This window comes from Zootoca vivipara, chromosome 14 (genome assembly GCF_965207765.1).
Source record: "Zootoca vivipara chromosome 14, rZooViv2.hap1.1, whole genome shotgun sequence".
Lineage (NCBI taxonomy): Eukaryota > Metazoa > Chordata > Lepidosauria > Squamata > Lacertidae > Zootoca > Zootoca vivipara.
The window spans coordinates 10,809,841-10,833,377 of NC_142597.1; the positions used below are offsets into that span (position 1 = coordinate 10,809,841).

The 23,537-nt window shown below is 45.2% G+C and overlaps 1 long non-coding RNA gene across 1 annotated transcript; it reads left to right on the plus strand.

Annotated features, from left to right (window-relative positions):
• Positions 1–860: 860 nt before the first annotated feature.
• On the plus strand, positions 861–9,830 carry LOC148683488 (uncharacterized). Its single transcript, XR_015947079.1, has 2 exons — positions 861–968; positions 9,158–9,830. It is a non-coding gene; the product is annotated as an uncharacterized LOC148683488 (long non-coding RNA).
• Positions 9,831–23,537: the final 13,707 nt, after the last annotated feature.

Consider the following 23,537-nt stretch of genomic DNA (forward strand, 5'->3'; position numbering starts at 1 on the left):
ATGACAAACCTAGACAGCATCTTAAAAAGCAGAGACATCACCTTGCCGACAAAGGTCCGTATAGTTAAAGCTATGGTTTTCCCAGTAGTGATGTATGGAAGTGAGAGCTGGACCATAAAGAAGGCTGATCGCCGAAGAATTGATGCTTTTGAATTGTGGTGCTGGAGGAGACTCTTGAGAGTCCCATGGACTGCAAGAAGGTCAAACCTATCCATTCTGAAGGAAATCAGCCCTGAACGCTCACTGGAAGGACAGATCCTGAAGCTGAGGCTCTAATACTTTGGCCACCTCATGAGAAGAGAAGACTCCCTGGAAAAGACGGACACGACTAAACAACAACAACAACAACCCCTCCAGAGGTGGTAACATCTGGGGAAGTGGTGGTGGTAACATCGGGGAAGCAGAGCAAACTCGGGGGGCGGGGGGCGGGAATCAATCACAAGTGCATTATTATTGTGTTAAGAACATGTTAAGAACAGAACACTGGCAATAAACACCAGAGAGATCACCTATCAAATTGATTGTGGTATACGCTTCTGAGGATTTCGCCAGATGATTGCATAACCTTTAGGCAATAAAGGTTTGCACTCCCATAAATCCGTAGGTCTTTTCAGGCAAGGCGGCCCAACCTAACACACCAAGTTGGCAGGAAGAGAGTCCTGACACAGAACTCATGGGCTGCACACTGCCTTGTCATGTGGTAGGGAGAAGAAGCCCAGAATTCGACACACACACATCCCTCGGCCCTTCTGCTGCCTTCCCAAAACCAGCTAAGTGAGGTGCAGGGTTTTGGTAAGGAGACAAGAGGACTCTAGGACCCTGTTAGAGCTCTCATGCCTCTTTCCCAAAGCCCAGTGCCTCCCTTTCCGGCTTTGGAGAGACAGCACAAGTGCTGGTGGGCTTCAAAGGTTTCCAATGGCCACCAAAAAAGGCCTCGAGAGCCACGTGTTGGACCACCCTGTTTTAAGGTACCACAAAAATTATTGCTGTGTCAAACAGTCTAGAATAGCTGTCCAGAACAGGGAACCTGTGGCCTCCTAGCAGCTCCCATAATCCCCTGGACGCTGGCCATTCTGGTTGGGACTGATGGGATTCGGAGTCCAGCAACATCTGGAGGGCAGCAGGTGCCTCGTCCCTGCCTTAGAACAAGCATATTGCTGAACAGCCGTGTGCTCATATGGATATTTGCCACACAGTTCCCAGTACTGTACTTATTTTTCCGTAAGATGTTGGTAGGCGCAATGCACAAGCAACTCTGGGTTTTCCCCAGTAGAGGTCAGCATTTTTTGCATTTGCCACATGCATAAACAGCATACTCCACCTGGCCCATCCCTGCCAGTGTGTGAAATCTCATAGGAGTGTGATATTCAGCACACTCCTTTGATTGTCTACTCTACTTAGAAGTCTCCGCTGATTTCAATGGGATCTGCTCCCAACTAAATGAGGGTTGCAGCCTTAGGCAGCTCCTCCTGTGACGTCCCAATGCGGCAGTAAAAGCGTGAATATCTAAATATACATTTAAATAGTTTCCTAAACAATTTCTTTGCTATAAGGGAAAAGTGCTTCAAAATGCCAATATAATAATAATAATGATAATAATGATAATAATAATAATAATAATAATAATAATAATAATAATAATATTGATTTCATATATAAACATACAAGGAGAAACATTGGGGGGCAGGGGAGGCTCGTTGCCTTCAGTCTCATTGGCTGCAATGATATTTGTTTGAGGGGGGGCTATTGGGTCAAGCTAGCCATATTGATTCAGATGCTTTCGGTGGGTTCTTGTTGTCTTGTTGGGCTGTTTGTGTAATAAAGGGGAGCCACACTGGGGTGAAGGCATCCTCTTTTATTTGTTGGTTAGCTTTTCTAGTAAGGTCATTCCTGACCAGTCCCTCTTAGTGTCTAGCTATGATGCTCCTGGCTTCTGAGATTAGGTGGGTTATAAGCTCTTTGTAGCCCCAAAAGCCATTCTTTAAAAGGGTGTATTCATTTAAAAGAGATCAGAGACAGCACCTGCCTAACTTCCCTGGATATTGAGTTCCACAGGTAGGAGGGAACCACTGCAGAGAAGCCACTGTTTTGCTATCCTGAGAGATGCACCAGCATGCTGCTTTTTTGAGGGTCGGGCAGTTTTAAACACGTAGAGCCTCTGGGCAAGGTGGGGTGGGGGTGACAATCCCAGAGCTCATGTGCCGCCTCTCTGTGCTTCAAAAACTGCCGTCTAATGTGGTGTCCAGACAGTTGTTGTTGTTGTTTAGTCGTGTCCGACTCTTCGTGACCCCATGGACCAGAGCACGCCAGGCACTCCTGTATTCCACTGCCTCCCGCAGTTTGGTCAAACTCATGTTCGTAGCTTCGAGAACACTGTCCAACCATCTCATCCTCTGTCGTCCCCTTCTCCTTGTGCCCTCCATCTTTCCCAACATCAGGGTCTTTTCCAGGGAATCTTCTCTTCTCATGAGGTGGCCAAAGTATTGGAGCCTCAGCTCCAACTGTCCAGACAGTTAAAGCTATGTATTTATTTCTCATATGTATGTTGTATCATTCCCCAAAGGAGTTCACAACAATCCTGTAAGATAGGAGAGGCTGTGGGCGCAAAGTGCAAATCCAACGCTATCCGCAGGGCCGGTGCGTCCATTTAGGTGAACTAGGCAGCTGCCTGGGGCGCCAAAATGGAGGTGCCGCTGGCCAGCCTGCCCACCACCCGCTGCCACCCCCCGGTGCCACCTCCACTGCGCCTGTCACCTGTTGATCGGCTTCAGGCTGCTATCTTGAAGCGCGCGCTTGCCTCTGGAGCGCGACCTGAAGCCGCTCAACAGCTGACAAGCGCAGTGAAGGCGGTCCCAGCTCGTGCTCCCCGCGTGAAGCTCCGGAGGTGCGTGGGGAGTGCGAGCCTGAAGCTGCTCAACAGGCTCAGCTGACAGGTGCAGTGGAGCCTCTGAGCTGGTTTTTATTTTATTTTTATTTTATTTTATTTTATTCTATTTTTATTTATTTCTTATTAATGGGGGGAGGCGCCAGAAGGTGATCTCGCCTAGGGCGCAAAAAACCCTAGCACCGGCCCTGGCTATCCGCTAGCCTTTTCCCCTAGAAAAATAGGTTATAAGAATTTCTGTTATAAGGTCTCAAACATAGAATAAATATTCATAAATGCACACATACCTAAATTTATAAGCCACGTTCCTGAAATAGTACGGGAGAGCAATCCTGAAGCCATTTTGGCTCTCCCAATGAGCTCAAATATTCCTCTGCAGTAAGGGAGGCAAATGGGGAAAGCCTTGCCATTGTCTTTTCTCTTATGAATAGGGTGAGCTTGTGACCTGGCTTCAGGAACTAAAGTATTAACCATCGCAAAAGAATGGCCAGGCTGCCCAGGTAATGCAACCAGCGACCCTTATCAGGTATCTTGGCAGGCAGGATTTCTGCTGCAGACCACCTCCTATGATGTATGTATGACAATTTTGGGGTGGTCTTTGGCTCAGGGGTTTGGGCAATGTCAAAAGTCTTTAAAGGTTCCTGCACACTTTTGCTCAGGGTCTCTCCCTCCTTGGAAGGAGGGGACTCTGTTGCAACAGAAAAATAAATCTCTGCCTTGCTTTCTACTGGATCCTGCCTCCATCCATTCTTCTTTGACCGATCGTGGACTTAGGGGACTGAGAGTCCCACGGGGAGCTGGGCAGCAAAAGCCAAACCCTAATTTTTACATCACCGGCACTCACCATGGAAGTTTTTACAGTACGTGACATACTTTTTAAAAACAACAACAAAAGAGGTGTCGGTATTGCGTGCCGTTGAGTACCCCCTGAAAGAAAAAAAAGCACTTCCGCTAGCATCAGTGCCTCCAAAGATGTCATCTGGCAGTAGAGGTTGCACACTAGTACGTGGCAGAAAAATAATGGCTACTTGTGAGAGATGGGCTTTTTCTTAGCAGAACAGAAAAGGAAGACACAGCTGAGTGGGTTGCGCATAATCTCCTCTGTTTCTGGAGGTTTGCACTAATGATCTCCATCAGCACACAAGTCTCATTGTTCCAGAACAGCTCTATAAGAAGGACATAATAAAGGGCTATGTAGTCCGGTAGTCAGTTTCCTACAGTGGCCAACCAGATGCCTATAGGAAGCCTACAAGCAGGGAAGGAAGATAATAGCTCTTCCCTACCGTTGTTTCCCAGTGTTTGGTATTCAGAAGCATATCCCTAAAGAATATGGCCATTCTGGCTAGTACTAGCCGCTGGGGGCCCCCTCCTCCTCCTCCTCCATCAATTCGTCTCGTTCCCTTAGAAAGCCATTGAGGTCCATAACCACATATTTGTGGCAGGTTAAGTTCCAGAGTTTAACCAAGTTTTGTTTTGCTGTTAGTGTGCACCTGGACTTCGGAAAAGGTTTGTGCAGTCGGAAAGCTAATAATGTGCGGGACTGTGCAGAAATGGCAACAATGACTGGAAGAATTAGGAATCAGGAAGACCAACATTTTAATAAGGAATGGGGGAAATATATAATTTACCTTAAAAAAAAATCACTGTAAACAATTAAAATTATTATAGCAGGATTGGAATGACACTTGTAGTTAAACGTTGGATTATGGTTGTAATGGAGATTTAATAGACCTGGATTAACAGAAAAGATTCACATTACAGCGATTCAACCATAGGTTTGAATCATATCAAATAGTTCCTATCAGGTGATAGGTACCGAGATTGTTTAAGTTACCATGTTGATATACGGTAGTTCAGTGTTCTTGATTACTATCTTTTCTTTTTGCTTCTTTTTTCTTATGTTTGTAGATGTGTATGTTTTTTCTTTTCTTTTTTTATTGGTCATTAACGGATGTTTTTGTTAACTATGTATTTAAATCTGTTTTGGCCAATAATAATAAAATAATTGTTTAGTCGTTTAGTCATGTCCGACTCTTCGTGACCCCATGGACCAGAGCACACCAGGCACTCCTGTCTTGCACTGCCTCCCACAGTTTGGTCAAACGCATGTTCGTAGCTTCGAGAACACTGTCCAACCATCTCGTCCTCTGTCGTCCCCTTCTCCTAGTTCCCTCAATCTTCCCCAACATCAGGGTCTTTTCCAAGGATTCTTCTCTTCTAATGAGGTGGCCAAAGTATTGGAGCCTCAGCTTCACGATCTGTCCTTCCAGGGAGCACTCAGGGTCTGATTTCCTTAAGAATGGATAGGTTTGATCTTCTTGCAGTCCATGGGACTCTCAAGAGTCTCCTCCAGCACCATATTATTATAATATTATTATTATTATAAAATATTATTATTATAAAATAATATTATTAATAATATTATTTATAATAATAATATTATAAAATAATAATAATATTAAAAGAGAAGATGCAGGAGAAAAAAATGAACAGAAGGACCCACAAAGGGGAAGGGGAAAGTCCATGGGAATTTATGGATTTTTTTTATTAAAATGTTTGCTTTGTGATTGTTTGTAAATTTATTTATTTTTAAAAGAAAGCTAATAATGTGCAGTTAGACATACATGTTTATTAAGCCCTTAAATGACAGGCAGGGTTGGGGACTGCATGTTACACAAATTGTACGAGGGTAGAATGGGATGTTTCTATACTTAAAACAAATTGCCCAACCCATATTAAAACACCTTCCTTTTGGCCCGAACCTCCTCTTCTTCACCTTCATCTTTGGGCGGTTAATGCTTTGTTACATCTTTATATAGCAAATTCCCCCCTCTTCTTCTTTGTGCCTGCTAGACACTGAACTAGGGCAGATTTATGAATGAATCACTGCTGTATAGGAGATAAGAAGGACTGACTCCAATGTAGAAACCTCCACTGGAATAGGGTGTGACCAAGGAGCAAAGGACACTTTGTGTTTGCTTGGCCTTTTTCTTCCCTTTCTAGAAACTGGACTTAGTTATCGCTGACCGCCATTGGCTCTGGACTCTGGCTCCACCTGTCTTCCGTCCCACCTGCCTCAATGAGTACCAGCCCCTATTAGGTTGTATGTTTGTTTTTAAGTTGCCCCATGAATTTTCCAACCCCTGTACTTCTCGCGTGTGGAAGTGAAAGAATTAGCCCTGCTCAAGATGTAGGAGTGCTCTTACATACAGTATGTATTCCAGGCATCGCTGACCCAAAGACAAGCGATGATGGGAGTCGCCTAGTTTCAGACCTTATTTTCACAGCTCAGCATCTGGGGGAATTTCTTCTCCACCCTGGGCTGTTACCAGTTGGCCCAAAGCCTGTGTGTCGCAGGCAAACATATCATTGTGGGTGGGTTCTTCTATATCTCAGCCTCAAGGGGAAAAACTGAAGAGACTTCTTTAAGATGCACTGGCCTTATTCATGCAAAGATCAAGAACAGGATACAGAACTTTAATCCACCCCTCCCTGCCCTGCAAGGCTGCAACCATAATGGATGCTTCCTTCCTCTCGAACAGAAGGCTGTGGCGGACTTAAGTCATTGCAGACCAGGCACCCCCAAACTGCGGCCCTCCAGATGTTTTGGAGAACAACTCCCATGATCCCTAGCTAACAGGAGCAGTGGTCGGGGAAGATGGGAATTGTAGTCCAAAACATCTGGAGGGCCGAAGTTTGGGGATGCCTGTTGTAGACTCTTGGCTGAATGATCATATTGGTTGGAGGGGTCCCTCTGTAGAGCTCATTAACCCCTTAGGGAATAATGAGTGTTGTGGAAGGGCCTAGCAGAAAAAGCCTGTGTGTGTGTTAAAGGGTGGGTCTAAAAGTAAGGGAGTTAAGGTAATTGGAGGGCTGAGTGTTGCTGGGGTAAAATGCATGTATCCGTTCTTTGATTGACAGGGTGAGTGCTTAAGACTCAGCATTTTTAGCTTTCAGTTTCACTTTTGCTAGCTGATTGAATCTCCCTCCCGCCCACCTCCTTTCCTTGGCAGGTTTAGAATGACCGTGCTTTGCCTTTGGGGCCGCCTGTATTCAGGGGCCAGTAGGAATTTTGCCCTTTGGCCGATTGGCTGTGGCCATTTGGTTTTTGCCTACTGCTCAGCAAATAGTCACAACTTGTTAGGTTGGCGGTTAGGCTTTGGTTGATAAATTTGGGAGGGGTATCGCATGGAGGTGCATGCCCCTCAGTGATGCTCTTATAGAAGTATTCCGTTAAAGGAATCCTGGGGCTCCGGGGCTCTAGTCCTTACACCCCCGCAATGGTGCGGGGCTGGGGCCAATACAGAGCACGAGCCTTGGGGAACATTTCTGGTGGGGGAGATCGCCTGGACGCAGCTGTCTCCTCCCCCATGGGATGTTTACTTGACTTTCCTATCGTAGGAAAGCCAGAGCTGGTCCTGTCCCACCGTGGGGCAGAAAATTAACCAAAGCCTAAGGCCAACACTCAATTTAAAATTTGTAATTTAAATAAAGTTGTGGCCAAAATTATGCCAAAAACAAAACCTAAAATGATGTGTCTGTCTGAGTTATTGGGGGGAATTTTCTGGGGGGCCTCGGCACGCAAACAGAAATGTGTATTTTTGCACTTGGGCTGGGCACACGCTATACATTTAAATCACACTTCCTTGCCTGCCCACCCACCCCCAAATAAACCTGGGTACTGTACAGTGCCGTATTTACGTATAAGCTAAACAAACTATAGCTTAGGGCCCCATTCTCTTGGGGGGCCCCAAAAAAATTAAAGGGCAAAAAACCCTGGATGTACATTTCCAAAATATAAGATAAAAACAAACAAATAAAATAAAACCTACATACAACAACAGTGTTTTGTGTTGTGTAGGCTCCTATGATGTAAGTAATGGGCCCCTCCTGCTATCCTGCTCCCTAAAATATCACTGGTTTGCTCATTTCTATATATAGGGTGCAGTGCCTGGCGTGCTCTAGTCCATGGGGTCACGAAGAGTCTGTGGGATGGAACACTGGGGCAGACAAGTCACAACAGTTCCTAGAGTGTCCACTAAGAGGAACTCACTTGGAGGGACACCTGACTAAGTTCCTGTTCCTCCAGATATGCAGATGAGATGGATTAGCTGGCAAACAAAAGCCCCTAGCCAGCAGCCATTCTCTCTCTTAGCCTTTTCTCCTTCAACGGGAACACATCTCCAGAGAATCTCCAGTTAGGATGGTTCTCCCTCTTGGCCTGCTGCCAAGAGAGAGACCAAATGGAGCCTTACTTTACTAAGTAGTCTCCACATGTACATATTTGTAACTTTTCTACGTAAGCCTGCCTTTCTGAGATTACACTGTTAACTCAGGATGTCATGTGAGTAAACTCTATCTTATTTTAATACTATTGTGTCGTGTATTTCTTTTAAGAGGGACAAAGGGGATTTGCCAGGAAGTATAATATTGAAGTATAATATTGTTGCAGAGGTTCTAACAAACCTAACGCTCACGCTTTGCTGCGCACAAAAGGGGAATGTCACTCTGCTGATATTGGAAGCTTGCTAACACAAGCTTGGATAGGATCTATCTAATAATATATCCTAATCCACATCCCTAACATTCCCACAGAGTCGGACACGACTAAACGACTAAACAAGAACATTCTGCATGGACTGGTTGAATGGCAACATGTGCAAATGGCTTTAGATACCTGTTAGGTCCATAAATTACCATATAGCATATATTCAACACAAAAAACAGCGACAATTTATTGTTGACAAAAGACAGCTGGACATATAAAGGGCCCCATGACCTTCAGTAGCTTAGGGCCTCATCAAACCTAAATCCGGCCCTGGTACTGTAGTTTGTGCAGAGTGTTGAGAATTGTAGCTCTGTGAGAACTACAGTTCCCAGAGTTCTTTGGAGGAGGGCGTTTTGTGTATGAAGTGATCATGTGATTAAGCCAGCCCAACAGCATTTGTGGTAATGCTGTTGAGTGGGGGACCCTGGTCTTCTGCTCCAAAGACCTAATCTGACATTAGGCAGGCTCCTTTGTAACACTGTGTTTGGCACCTGCCCAAAACTTTTTTTTTCGTAAGGGTGATATGTATTTTAATTAGAGGTGTGAAGGACTAGGGGGCCCCCTGGAAAAATGCAAGGGAGCGTTCTAATTTTAATATGCGATTTTATCTTATAGAATGCATACTTTTAAATATTTTATTTTGTCACATTTTAGTTTTGTTTAGGTTAACATGTTTTCAGCTCTGAATTTTATCAATAATTTTAATGCCCATTTTTTTATTTTAGGTCAAGTGCTTGGAGGCCTCTATGATTAAACGGTATACAAACCCCAAATAAATAAATAAATACAATAGCATCATCCATGGCATCTGAGGAAGCAGGCTGGTCCAGGAGGGCCAGCGCAGGGCAGCTGGAAGACGCAGCACGCACAGCTCTGTCTTCCAACAGAAGAGGATCGGAGGAATAACCGGAAAGCTGCTGCTGCTGCCGCCACCTGAATCTGCTGCATAAGTCACCTCACTTTGTCTAATGATAGGGCCGGTCCTTCAGGGACCGCTGAAATTGTCTGACTTCGTGACTGAACGCACTAAAATGTGTCCAGTGGGTCACATTCATGGGCAGCCAGGGTCACTTTGATGATGATGATGATGATGACGACGACGATGATGATAATGATGATATCTGTATCCCACAATCTGCAGCACAAATGCTTCCAGGGCGACTAACAAAATCTTAAAGCCATATAATTAACAGGGGGTCAGTAACTGCAAATCGAATCTGCTCAACAATAAACTTGCTCCGTGCTGCTGCTTCTTCATGCTGGAGGGACGCTGCACCTGTTGAATCCGTGGCTACTAGCTGTGACCTTTGCTTTTGGGAAAAGGCAGCTGACATTTGCTTGAATTGGCACGATTTCATTAGGGGTAAAATAAAAAAATTCCTTCAGTAGCACCTTAAAGACCAACTAAGTTTTTATTTTGGTATGAGCTTTCGTGTGCATGCACACTTCATTAGGGGTAGTTTCAGAGCTGCCAGGCAGGGATGCAAGAAGAGAAGAATTAATGCAATCGGCAGCACCCTCACCCTCCCACCCCCACCCCAGAGACACAAGTGAAGAAGGGGTGTGCAAACTCCCCCCCACTTTGCAGAGCCTGGCGCTGCGTAAGCCTCCTTTGGGATGCTCGGAGGCTGCCTTCATCGTGCCTCCGATTCCTCTTTCACCCATCACGCCCACCTACGCCATGAGGATGTTCTGACTGAAGAAGCCACGTCAGGCAGAGTTGCTGAGTAACATTTCTCTGACACACACAGGGAGAAGAAAGGTCACCCAAGGTGAGAGAGCAGCATGCCTGCCTCATTTGGCTTCCGGAGACGATTTTTTTTCAAAAAAAATTGACAAAACGGGGTGAGTCAAAGGGGTGGAGACGTAGGGGCCTCAAATCCCCACCACAACAACCTTTTGCAACAGCCCAAAGAATATGGGGCGAGGTTCTTAAGGTGGAACAGCTGGGATGTGAGGTGGGGGTTCTGTTACTGGCCGAGGCAGCAAGGAAGCATTTCTCATTGCCAACAGGCAACAGCCCCATGTCAAGACCGGTTGACTTAATTCACATCCACACCACACATTTCAGTGGCGTAGCATGGGTTGCCATGTGGAGGGGGGGGGTACAAATGCACATTCAATGTCTAATGGTGTCCGCATGCCCCAGGAGATTGCAGCCGCAAAGATAAGAAAATAAAGAGTCGTTCCGTTGACCGGAGAGGTCACTCCCTTGGTTCGCACCCTTTCCAGGTGACAGAAGTGTGCAGCTGTATTGAGGCAGCAATTTCGCACCCTTAATAATTTTGTGTCTAGGGTGATTGCCCGTGTACCCAACCTGTGGTATGCCACTGATACATTGAAAGCACATTAAAAAAACCTCCTGGCTCCCCCCCCCCCGAAAGAATCCTGGGAACTGTAGTTTGCCCCTCACAGAGATACGGTCCGCCGCACCCTTAAGAAACTACAGTTCCCATGATTCTTTGGGGGAAGCCGTGCGTTTTTTATATGGTGTGGATGTGAGCTTCGAATGGGAAGCAGCTTTCGGTAAGGATGGCAGAGGAGGGAGGTACGAAAGGAGAGGGTTGTGGCTCAGTGGGAAAATGCCTGCTTTGCAGAAGGCCCTGGGTTCAAACCCTGAAACATGGCATCTCCACTAAATAAAAGAAATCAAGCAGCAGGTGATGGGGGCAGTGGGGGGAAACACCTCTGCACGAGACCCAGTCAGACTTGGCAAGATTGGGCTGGATGGGATTGATCTGGTCAGGGCTGGCTGGTGCCCTCTGGGACTGATGGGGCAGAAGACAGAGTGGCTAGCAGTAGCCAATGGCAGGCAGATCCAAGCAGTTCTAGTTTTGCCATATTTCTTCCTGCCAAATTCTACAGGTAGAGGAAGATAGCAGCCAGACTCACTCCCTGCGCTGGATGTAAGAAGTCAGGCCCCACCAAGTTCTACCTCTGCCCTCAGCCAGCTCCTAGCTCAGGGGTCCCCAAACTTCCCCGGCTTCGGGCCGGATGCCCGCTGCGCCGATTGCGTGGTGGGCCGGGGGGTGGGGGAGCACGCACGGGGGTGGGGGAGTGTGTGGCTGTGCATGCCCATGCGCATGTGCAAACTCTATTTCTGGCACACTCCCGACCTGGAAAGCGCCGGAAATAGCTTGTGCGCATGTGCAGAAGCCTCCTCCAACCCGGAAGTACACCGAAAATTACGCATGTGCATGCGCACAAGCTATTTCTGTCGCTTTTCTGGGTTGGAAGCAGCCACGCCGCACCGCACCAGTAAGAGCGGGCGGCGAGGGTCTCTGGGGGCCGCATAAAAGAGCCCCGGGGGCCTATGTGGCCCCCGGGCCGTAGTCTGGGGACCCCTGTCCTAGCTCCTTACAACCATTCCAAGGAGTGGCACTGAATGTCAGCTTCCTCCTCCTCAGTCCCAGTGTTGCCGTTGTATATTTCAGCAGGGAGGAGCCTTCCGACAAAACCAGAATTCGTTCCCCTTGTTGTTGGCTCTAGCTCAGCCTGCCTTTGGCTCTGGCTCCACCTGCTGCTGGCTTCCCTTTCTACCCTCAAAAGCCGCCTGTCCCCACTGATCATACAATAAGTCCCAGGGGAGGATAATGTCTTTTGCAGAGTCCTCCAGATTTGATATTAGTCTCCTTGGGCTCACAAAGGCTGGCTAGCACTGGGCGAAAATGACAGAAATAAAATGAAAGTGATATAAATCTGAATAAAAGTTTGCAAAACCACAGTCAACTTAAAATTCTGAATCTCCCTGGCAAAGCAGAGCATTCTCTCTTTTAAAATTTCATCTCTCGCCAATTTGTTGTTGACATCCATCCATCTCGAGAGACAATGGAGGGCTGTGTTAGCAGCACTGAAGTGACTTCACCGGGGCGCAAGCCTGGGCAGTGTGTATGGAGGTCCTGGGCTGCCCAGAGGACGAGACCCCACTTTCAGCCTCTGCTAATGTGGTCGAAAGGAAAGCAGAGCAGGATGTTGGGCACCAGTTTGGCTGCAGGAGTTGCCGCAAGGAGGTGTACTAGGCGTCGTCCAACCGTCTTAAGGACTCTGCTCTGGATTTGTTTAGGGTTTACTCCTGAGCCTTTTCTCCTCCCGAAGATAAACCACAAGGCAATGGAGGTTTAAGATCAGAGTCTTCCTTCTCCTAGATGGTTTACCTTCCCAGGTGGATGAGCCCCATCTGCCCTCACTTCCCTCTACAGCATGTGCAGAAACTGCCTTCTTGACCATTGGACCCACTCATGGTCTCATTCGCTCTGTTCCGCCAGAGCCTGAGGGTTTGAGACCCATTAGCTATTTTCACCAGGTTTAGCCAGCCAGTTGCAGCCGTTTCCCAGGGTGTGGCCTCTGATGCATGCTGACAGCTTCCAGGAACCCCAGGTGAGAACTGGGTGAGGACCAAATGTGGATAGCCTACCCCAGAAGGAACGTGACATCTCCCCCACCATGGGTGCTAGGTAAAGGTAAAGGGACCCCTGACCATTAGGTCCAGTCGTGACCGACTCTGGGGTTGCGGTGCTCATCTCGCGTTATTGGTCGAGGGAGCCGGCGTACAGCTTCCAGGTCATGTGGCCAGCATGACAAAGCCGCTTCTGGCGAACCAGGGCAGCACACAGAAACGCCGTTTACCTTCCTGCTGTAGCGGTATCTATTTATCTACTTGCATTTTGGCATGCTTTCGAACTGCTAGGTTGGCAGGAGCTGGGACCGAGCAACGGGAGCTCACCCTGTCGCGGGGATTCAAACCGCCGACCTTCTGATTGGCAAGCCCTAGGCTCTGTGGTTTAACCCACAGCGCCACCCGCGTCCCACCATGGGTGCTACTCCTCCCCTAACACCCCATGCATCCCTCTCATCAATTAAAGTCTATATAAAATGTGCAGGGAGTACTCGGAAGCAAATCCCATAGATTTATATGTTGTTTATAAGATGGACTGCAGGAAAGGCAATGTTTTGTTCTGTTTTGCTTCTACAAAGAGCGGATCTTTGCAGCACACATATATGGAGTTTGTTTTGATTTGAGTTTCAGATTTGAGTTAGGTGTGGCCTGCTGACAGAAATGAATGTTGACTCGCCTGTTCACCTAAGGGATTAAGGAACACCCAGTTGGACTTCTCTGCCAACCTATACAATCCAGGCAAGGTGTGGATCTGTATTTTAGAGTGGGGGGTGGGGGAAACAGCTCCGAAAGCCAGTTCAGAGTAACAGGAAGCTCAAAAGGGGTAACTAGATAATAGTCTTTCACATCATTTGCAGCAGGGGGTCAGCAACCTTTTCTGGCCTGTGGCAGCATTTTGATTTTTTAGGAAGTGCCCCATGGGTGTCACGGTCCCCTGGTCACTTCTCTCCTCTCTCCTTAAATCAGCCTCTTGCCCTTCACCCCCCCCCACCTCAAGAGACAGACGGAGAGAAAGTGGAAGCACTCCTTCTTCGAGGAATCTGGGTAAAAGTCAAATCCAGCAGAATTGAAAGAGGGAACGAGTGTCAGAAGGGAGAAAAAAGTGACCACCCTCACGACAGGGCTCAAAGGATTTGTGGGCTCCCCACAAAGCCTACTTAAAAGAATGGAGTAAATTTATGAAATATATTGATAAATTGTGTGACTAAACTAATTAGAAGTAAAATTACCGCACCACGAACTGTTAAAGGTCAATATGGAATAAGAAATGATATATGACCATAACAACAATGAGTGTTGTAAAGACTTTATTATGTCATAAATTCAGGCAATAATAAACTGTATATAGATAAGTCAAATATATCTGTGAAACATGAGTAAAAAGTATAAAGTAAATTCGAATATTGAAAGAGACAACGCCAAGAAAACGATGACAGTAAGAAACAGAAAAAGAAGGGAAGTCGCAGAACAACAACAGTAGATATGATTAACATTAGTAACTTTTTTTTACTTTTTTACTTTTTATTTTTGTTTTTTTGCATAAATTTGTTATACAATATTGGAATAATCGGAATTTGAAATACCAATGAATGTAATGCTTTGTTTTAGTGTATATTTGGAAAATTTAATAAAGATTATTTAAAAAAAAAGGATTTGTGGGCTCCAGGAGAAGTGTTCAAGGCCACCAATGTACTTTGCCGATCCCTGATTTGAGAGGGTAGGGGGCTGTGAGCGCACTGTTCCTTTAAAGCGCATTTGGAATACATTCTTTCCCTCGAAGAATTCTGGGCACTGTAGTTTATACCTCACAGAGTTACAGTTCCCAGCAACCCTTAACAAACTGCAGTGCCCAGAATTTTGTCAGGGAAAGAATGTGCTTCAAATGTGCTTTAAAGGTACAGTGTGTACATAGGTTTTTCCTCCAGAAATTCACTGATTTTTGCAAGTGTACATCAGACCAGGTAATTTATTAACTCTCCCAGAAGCTCATATACTGCATTCCCAGTGGGGCGGGAGGGGAAATTGGGTGTTTGCCTTTGTGTGTGTGTTCTGGACTGAATCCCAGTCTACTGCCTGGCTTTTGCTGGCAAAAGCAGTTGTTTATGTTTGTTTGTTATGCACAAGAAAAAGTTTAGCCAACAAAATAGCCTACTGCCTTTATGCAGATAGATGGATAGATGGATAGATAGATAGATAGATAGATAGATAGATAGTCATCTAGCAATCACTTATATGCAACTTTTTATATTTACACACACTTAACGCTGTGCTAAATAACAGTTTGTTTGACTTGTGACATTAGAAAAACACCTTCATGAGAACTAGGCAGTTGTGTCTGGAGTTAGTTTTGTGTTAAACACAGCCTGTTCTCAGTAGCCTGTTTAAATTCCAGGACTTCCGCACTTTTTAACATCTGCTCTACTCAGAATGTAAAGCTTTTCCAGTTATTATATACAGTATGTCTTAAACTGGCAAACTGGAGGGCCGCCTACACGGAGTCCTAGTCACTGTTCATTTTTCTGGAGGAATTGGTGTATATCATTTCCTCTGAGTGGGCCTTTGATAGTGATGCTTGGAAACTAGTGGGCGGGCCGTGGTTCCAGGCAGTGGAATGTGCAAGCATTTGCAAGTGTAGAAAGATACCAGAAAGAAGTGCAAGGGAATCTTTGCATTCCTCCCGATACTGCGCTGAATATACTATTCGTATACTCAGTGTACCATATGTCCAGGTAATAGAGGCACCTTTTTCTCCCTACCTTGTGCAATTTAGCTCCCATCAGTGAATGGAAGCAAGCAGATTAAGAGGCCACGGAACTGAAGAAAAGAGCCCTTGTTCTTCTAACCAGTTTTTCTGGATACAGGGGGGGGGGGAACCTTGGACACACAGCGAGGTTGCCAGTAGTACTTGGGAATCCAGATAAACTGGAGAGGCCCTGCTCAAGTATATGACTTTTCCAGGTATGGAAGCCGTCAGGTGGAACTAGAGCTGAGCTAAAATGTCACAGAAGTCCTTTTTCTGAGATTCCCCTTTTTATCATCACCCACATGGAGAAGGCCACTTTGCAGAATTTCCTCCAAGTTTCCCTCCACCATTTCTGTGGTGGCTGCCAACAACTCACCCCCCAGGGGCTGTGGAATTATGCTACGTGGTCCACAGCGTTACAGAGGAGGCAAAATGCTGGCCACGCTTTGAGCACAATTGCTGCTGCTGTCACTTGCAACGATAAGAATTTATTACATTTACTATGGCGGCTAATTTTGAACCCCAGCCCCAAGAACTGGATAATTTCTACTCCCCCTGGAGGAATTCGGTGAAATGATTCCCCGCCCCCAAATCTCTCTGTCTATGAAGAGGGTGCTAAACTACAGTTCCCAGGATTCTTTGAGGTGTGCCTTGTGCCATGTGCTTAAGAAGCACACTTTGGATGTAACCCTCAAAGCACGGTACATTTTCAGGTGCACACTTAAATGTGGTGGTGGGGGGGGGGGCTGTCTGTAACCAAGCACCAACCTGCCACTCAATTTGCATGGGCAGGAAGTGTCTTTGCCCAGGATGGACTGTAGATCATTAATGATACATTTCAGTGTTTTAACTGCAGGCTAAATGACAGTAAGTGGTGGTCTATCATTTTCTTTTCCAGCTCTGTCCTTGACTAGTAAATTGCTCCTAGCCTAGGTACCAATCTGGCCTTGTTGCTGTTGTCGTTTTCGCTCTGTTGGATGGATGCGGCTGTCTGAGAAATGCCTGGTGCTCCCCAGTTGTGAGTTTCTGACAAATCTTAACAAATGCAGTTGTTCTCTTAGGGCTGGGTCACGTTCTCATTCCGGTCCATAGTTGGGTGACCATCAGGATCCTGCCACCTCCATCATAGACATTCATTCATTCATTTACATTCATTCATTTACATTCATTCATTCACTTATTTATTAAATTTATATACTGCCCTTCATGTGAAAATCTCAGGGCGGTTCACAAGATAAAAAATACAGGATAAAATCCTGCTTTTCTGGAATTTCAATGAACAGGGGGGGGGGTAGGAGTGGCACCCTCCTGCATGACCAGCCTTGACCAGGAGATTTAATGCTGTATATTGCAGGGACCCAGGTGGCGCTGTGGGCTAAACCACTGAGCCTAGGGCTTGCTGATCAGAACGTCGGCGGTTCGAATCCCTGTGACGGGGTGAGCTCCCGTTGCTTGGTCCCAGCTCCTGCCAACCTAGCAGTTCGAAAGCACATCAAAATGCAAGTAGATAAATAGGAACCGCTATAGCGGGAAGGTAAACGGCGTTTCCATGTGCTGCTCTGGTTTGCCAGAAGCGGCTTTGTCATGCTGGCCACATGACCTGGAAGCTATACGCCGGCTCCCTCAGCTGAGTGCTCTGCAGGCTCTGCTTCATTCGTAATGTTGAAAAATACAATGGTACTTTGGTTCTCAAACTTAATCCGTTCCGGAAGTCCATTCCAAAACCAAAGCATTCCAAAACCAAGGCACCCTTTCCCATAGAAAGTAATGCAAAATGGATTAATCCGTTCCATACTTTTAAAAACAACCCCTAAAACAGCAATTTCACATGAATTTTACTATCTAACGAGACCATTGATCCATAACATGAAAGCAATAAACAATGTACTGCAGTCACACAATCAATCAATCAATCAGTAGCTGAACTGGGTTTCACACAGCCACACACACTCACAAAAAAAGCTGCAAAAACAGAAACTCAAAATAGATAGCAAAAACAGACAGACCTCAGTGTGACACTCAAAACAGAAGTGTGGCACTCAAAACGGAGCATGTTCAGCTTCCGAAAACAGTTTGCAAACCGAAACACTTACTTCCGGGTTTGCAGTGTTTGGGTTCCAAGTTGTTTGAGTACCAAGGCATTTGAGAACCATTGTACTGTACAAAGAAAGCTACCAGTTTGCTTTTAGCTATTTCCTCTGTTGACCTTTCATCCTCTATATACCATCCCTGTAAACCATGGGTAGAGAATCTGTGGCATTCTAAATCTTGCTGGACTCGCAACTCACACTGGCCCCCAGCTAGGATGACCAGTGGTCAGCAATGATGGGAACTGCAGTCCAACAAATCTGAAAACCACCTGCTCTTAACTCCAGCAGGGTACCCTTATGGTTAAGAACAGAATAGCTGCGGGGTTGGTTGGTTGAAGGTTAATGGTTCACATGACAGCTAGGTCTGCTCAGGGCTTGCTTGTCTAAGAGGCATCTTGGCAGCAACGTCATGCAAGCTTCTACATCGGGGTTTTCTAGACTCCTGAGTTCAGTGATCCCTTGATGAGCTTCTAAAGCTGTCATCAACAAATATACCAGAAAGTGGAAAGTCAGTCCCTAGGGTTTATAGTAGCATATGGATTTCATGATAACCATTTTTCTTTCTTTCCTCCCTATGTATAAAAAAAATATCTGGACTCAGCTACGTCAAAAAACAGTGTTTTAAATGTGTTATAAGCATGCAACACCAGATGGCTCTGCAGAGCACAAAACTTTTCTATGTGATTTTTTACATAGCGTTTTTTTCTTTCGTTATAACGATTTAATTTATGACTTATCGGTAGCGTTTCACCCCCTGTGTGCAGATCCAACCTCTGCCATTGCTGTGTGCAAATTCTTACTATTACAAGCTTTTGATTCTCTTTCACATATATTCTCACTAGGATGAAGGTTTATTTATTTGCTTATTTATTTCACAAAATTTAGACACTACTTGATTGTAAATCTGGACAGGGTTTTTTACAGGAGGCTGCATAAAAATCACTTGGCTTGGTTTGGGGTTTTTTGTGTGGGTGGGAGGTATACTAACTCTACAATGAGCTTCTTTATTTACTGTAGAGGTAGTCAACCAATTTTCTGCCAAGGGCCACATTTCCTCAGAGATAATTTGTCAAGGGCCGCATGCCAGCAGTGAGTGGAGCCAGAGCTGAAGATGGGAAGAACCCCAGGAGGAAAAACTGTTCTGGATTAACTATTCTGGAACAACAATCACTCTGTTCCAGTTTCCTCCCTGGCTATTTCAGAATAGTATTCCTTTGTTGTTGTTTAGTCGTTTAGTTGTGTCTGACTCTTCGTGACCCCATGGACCGTAGCATGCCAGGCACTCCTGTCTTGCACTGCCTCCCACAGTTTGGTCAAACGCATGTTCGTAGCTTCGAGAACACTGTCCAACCATCTCGTCCTCTGTCGTCCCCTTCTCCTAGTGCCCTCAATCTTTCCCAACATCAGGGTCTTTTCCAAGGATTCTTCTCTTCTCATGAGGTGGCCAAAGTATTGGAGCCTCAGCTTCACGATCTGTCCTTCCAGTGAGCACTCAGGGCTGATTTCCTGAAGAATGGATAGGTTTGATCTTCTTGCAGTCCATGGGACTCTCAAGAGTCTCCTCCAGCACCATAATTCAAAAGCATCAATTCTTTGGCGATCAGCCTTCTTTATGGATATGCCTGTTGTCTTTGTCCATGGAGTTTTCTTGGCAGGGATACTGGAGTGGCTTGCCAGTTCCTTCTCCAGGTGGATCACGTTTAGTCAAAACTCTCCACTATGACCTGTCCATCTTGGGTGGCCCTGCATGGCATAGCTCATAGCTTCTCTGAGTTATTCAAACCCCTTTGCCACGACAAGGCATTGATCCATGAAGGGGATAGTATTCCTAGCCCTATGCAGAAGTAAACTCACTAAGTTTGATGGTGTTCCTCTCAAATAAGCATGTAGAGGATTTTCTGCCACGTGTGGAAAGCAAGTGAAAGTATTTTCTTTCTGACTTTAGTCAGCTACAGACACAGACATCCAAAGTTTACCAGCTTTATTTCAGTTTGTTGCTGAGCCAGGAAGGACTTATTTCCCCAAGCCATAGAACCAGGATTTTTTTTAAAAAAAAAATTAAAACACCCCAATGTATCTTTAACAAATTAGAATACTGTCTCTTCCAGTTTTATTAAACTGCACAAAAAGAGAGGGTAAACATTTGTAAAAGTCAAGAAAAATAAGAAAGAGAATGGAAATGGTTTATTGAATACTTACAGATAAGTTGTAAACAGATAAAAACACTGGCAGGATTATTGTAATAACCTGCAGTTACATAAGACTATATATTTAAAGAAGACAAACAAATGAGTAAGTTAATTTGGATATGCAGAAGATATTAAAAATAAATTTAAGGAACCACAGGAAGAGGGGGAAAGAAGTCAAGTTTTGAAATGTCAAAATGATTGTAAAATCTGTGAAATGTATATATCTGAAAAGTATAAATAAAAAGAGGGAAAAGGAAATAGGAAGGACCTCTGATTGGATGGACAAATGGGGTGGCTTCAGGTCAGAGGCATTGCAGGGACTGCTTTAAACGAGACTGGGGGACTATGTGGTCCCTGAGCCACAGATGTGTCTCACCTGCAATGTTGTGCATCATCACGCCAACTTCTCAATAAAATAATTAGAACAGGGGCCATAGCTCAGTGGTATAGCACACAGAGTAGTATAGCACCTCCAGGTAGGTCTGGGAGAGGCTTCTGACTGAAGTCCTGGGGAGCTTCTGCCAGTCAGTGCAGACAATGTTGAGCTAGATGGACCAATGGTTTGACTCAGTAGAAGGCAGCTTATCACACACACACACACACACACACACAAATATTTTCACATACTTGTTTTTAACTGTTTTTGTTTATAATTTTAATGCTTAATGTCCTATTTTTGTAAACCGCTTAAGAGCTGTTGCTTATGCAATTGAGCATTATAATTTTTTAAAAAATAAAATAAAACAAACCCTTTGCTTCCATTGTCAGAGCATCTGGGGAACTGTGGCACAGCCAGCTTCAAGACTGAAACAACAAACTGACGGATGGCATTTACATATCTCCCCTCTCTTCTGTAGAAGTCAAGGGATCTCCCACTCCCCAATCTATCACTGGCTAGATTCACCATTTGCCTTCAGGTTCAAGCTCCTGGTGTTCTGACTCAATGAAAGTCCAATGATCCAATGTATAGTGTGCTCCTGTTTAGGATTGTAGGCAGCCAAGAATTTGAATCCACCTCCCATGTCTTTTGTTTCTCCCCCCTGAACTTGCATTGTCATCACTGAGGTTTTGGGGGGTTTCCCACCTTAGGGTTTCCCCCACTCCCAAACTTTTTTTTTGAGTACTTCTTTTTTTGCACTTCTGCAAACCCTGGGGTTTCCCCAGGATGGCCGATACAGTGGTACCTCTACTTACGAATTTAATGTGTTCCGAACACACATTCGTAAGTAGAAAAAAAATTGTAAGTCAAATCCCATAGGAATGCATTGGGAGAAAAATTCGTAAGTCGAAGCAACCCTATCTAAAAATTCGTAAGTAGAAAAAATCCTATCTAAACCGCATCCAAAATGGCGGACGGAGCTCCATTCGTAAGTAGAGTTATTCGTAAGTAGAGGTACCACTGTACTTTTATTTCATGCATGGAGGGTGCCATTTTGGCTACAGAAAGAAAATGTTACTAGTTGAGGTGGCTAAACATGGCAGTTTACAGTGGATTCGATGCATCCATGTGTGCACATTTTCGATATTATCCACTTGGCATATACCGCACCCAAGGGCAGCCCACCCTACTGATTTCAGGTTTCACGATCCGCAGATAAGGCGATATTAAGGAGGAAAAAACTGACATTAAATTGTGTGTTAGCCCGCTGTGGGTGTACTGAAGTGTATTGTGCGCTTGTACGTTTTTAATAGGCATGCAGGGACATTTTTTTGGACGCCAGCTATCACCACAATACCTGCTTGCCTAGGTGAGGTGCTCTTCAGTTGGGTTGCTGGTAGGGCTCGGTGCAATATAGTTGATTTTTGTTTAATTCAGTGTTTTGTGCAAGTCTGGTACATTAGGAAACTTGTAACTCAAAAAGGAATGGCTGGGCTCAGAAGTAAACAAATATTTGCCCCACCTGCCCTCAATGGGCCTCAGGTTAATGGAAATAACTGAGGAGAGGGAACAACAAGACACAGTACAAATGTATCTGTTTGAGAGGAGGAGTCCTCCCTAAACCTAAGAAATTAATGAATGTCAGCATCTGGCTAATATTTGGGATATTGAAGGGGAAAATACAGGATGCAGGCTGTTCTCCTGCAATAGACAGGCGTCCTCACCTCAAAAGGAATCCCCCAGGTCTGTGCAAAACAGAGGTTACAAAGGTTGTTAAAAGTGTGTGTGTGGACTCACATGTGCACAGGCAGCACTCAAGTGTGTCTATTTACACACTGCTGAGGGGTTTAGGATAATTTGCTTGAATTACTACAATATGAAATAAGAATAAAAATGGGGTCCCTTCAAGGGGTTCAGCTTCTTAAGGAAGACTGGACCTTTGGAGAGAGTGTACCTTTTAAGGCTCAAACTGGTCAGGGAATGAACAGAAACCAGACCAGGATATACAAAAGGAAGGTGGCTACTAAGCCTGATCTTTATTAAACCAGTAGGAGAATACTTCAATCTCCCAGGACATTCTATACAAGATCTCAAAGCAGCTGTTTTATTACAGAAAAATTTCAGGAACAGACTGGAAAGAGAAATTGCTGAATTGGAAATCATTACCAAGCTTAAAACCACAGAGCCACCTGGGATGAATAAAGACATAGGATTCTTATCTCATTATGCATGATCAAGCTTTCTTTAGCCTCAGCCCTTGTTTTTCCCCCGCAGGACCTATTGCAGTAATCAGCAGTCGTTAACAGCCATCAACAGGTTTACCACTCTTACAGCCCATCACCCCCCCCCACCCTCTGAATATATAAAAGGGTCTGGTTGCTTCTGTTTCAAGTGTATCTGAAGAAGTGTGCATGCACACGAAAGCTTATACCAAAATAAAAACTTAGTTGGTCTTTAAAGTGCTACTGAAGGAATTTTTTTATTCTGCTTTATTAAAGCTGTTGGCAACAGGGTGCTCCCCCCGCAGGAGAGAGGAGGAGGACCCAGGACAAAGGTGAGGTGTGCAAGCCCTTATATAGACTTTTGAATTGCCCATCCTGTAGCTCAAGACCACCACTCCATACATCATACATAGATCACAGAAGGGGTGTAGCCCAAGACCGCCCCCTTAATACATCAGAGAAGGGGCGGAACGGAAATCTGGGTGTGTTGTTTCTTCCTGTCTGCCAGGTTACCTGAGAATGATAACTGATTACATTTGGGCAGTCTGGCGATTCCTTTGTAATGGTAAATACTCAGTTCCTGAGTCCAGGTCACAGGCTCGCACTATTCATATCGTTAAGACAGGATTTGTGAAAGAGACAGTGAGGAGATTTCCCATTTCCTTCGACCTTGCAGAGAAATATCTGAGGTCACATTGGGAGAGAGAAAATGGTTTCAGGACTTTTCTGTGGGTTTCAGACATGTGGGTTACATATTTGTATGTAGTTACAGGTAAGGAGCCATGTTGGTCTGGTGTAGTTGAAACAAAATAAAAGCTCATACTAATGACAAACTTAGTTGGTCTCTAAGGTGCTACTGGAAGAAATACACACACACACACACACACACACACACACACATACACACAGTGGTACCTCTGTTTGCGAATGCAATCCGTTCCGCGGAGATGTTCGCTCTCCAAGGCATTCGCTTGCCGAAGGCACGCTTTTGCGCGTGCGCGAAGCGCCTATAGAGCGCTTCTGCGCGTGCGTGAGCTGCGCAAATCGCGTCTGCGCATCTGACACCGCGGAACCCGGATGTAAACA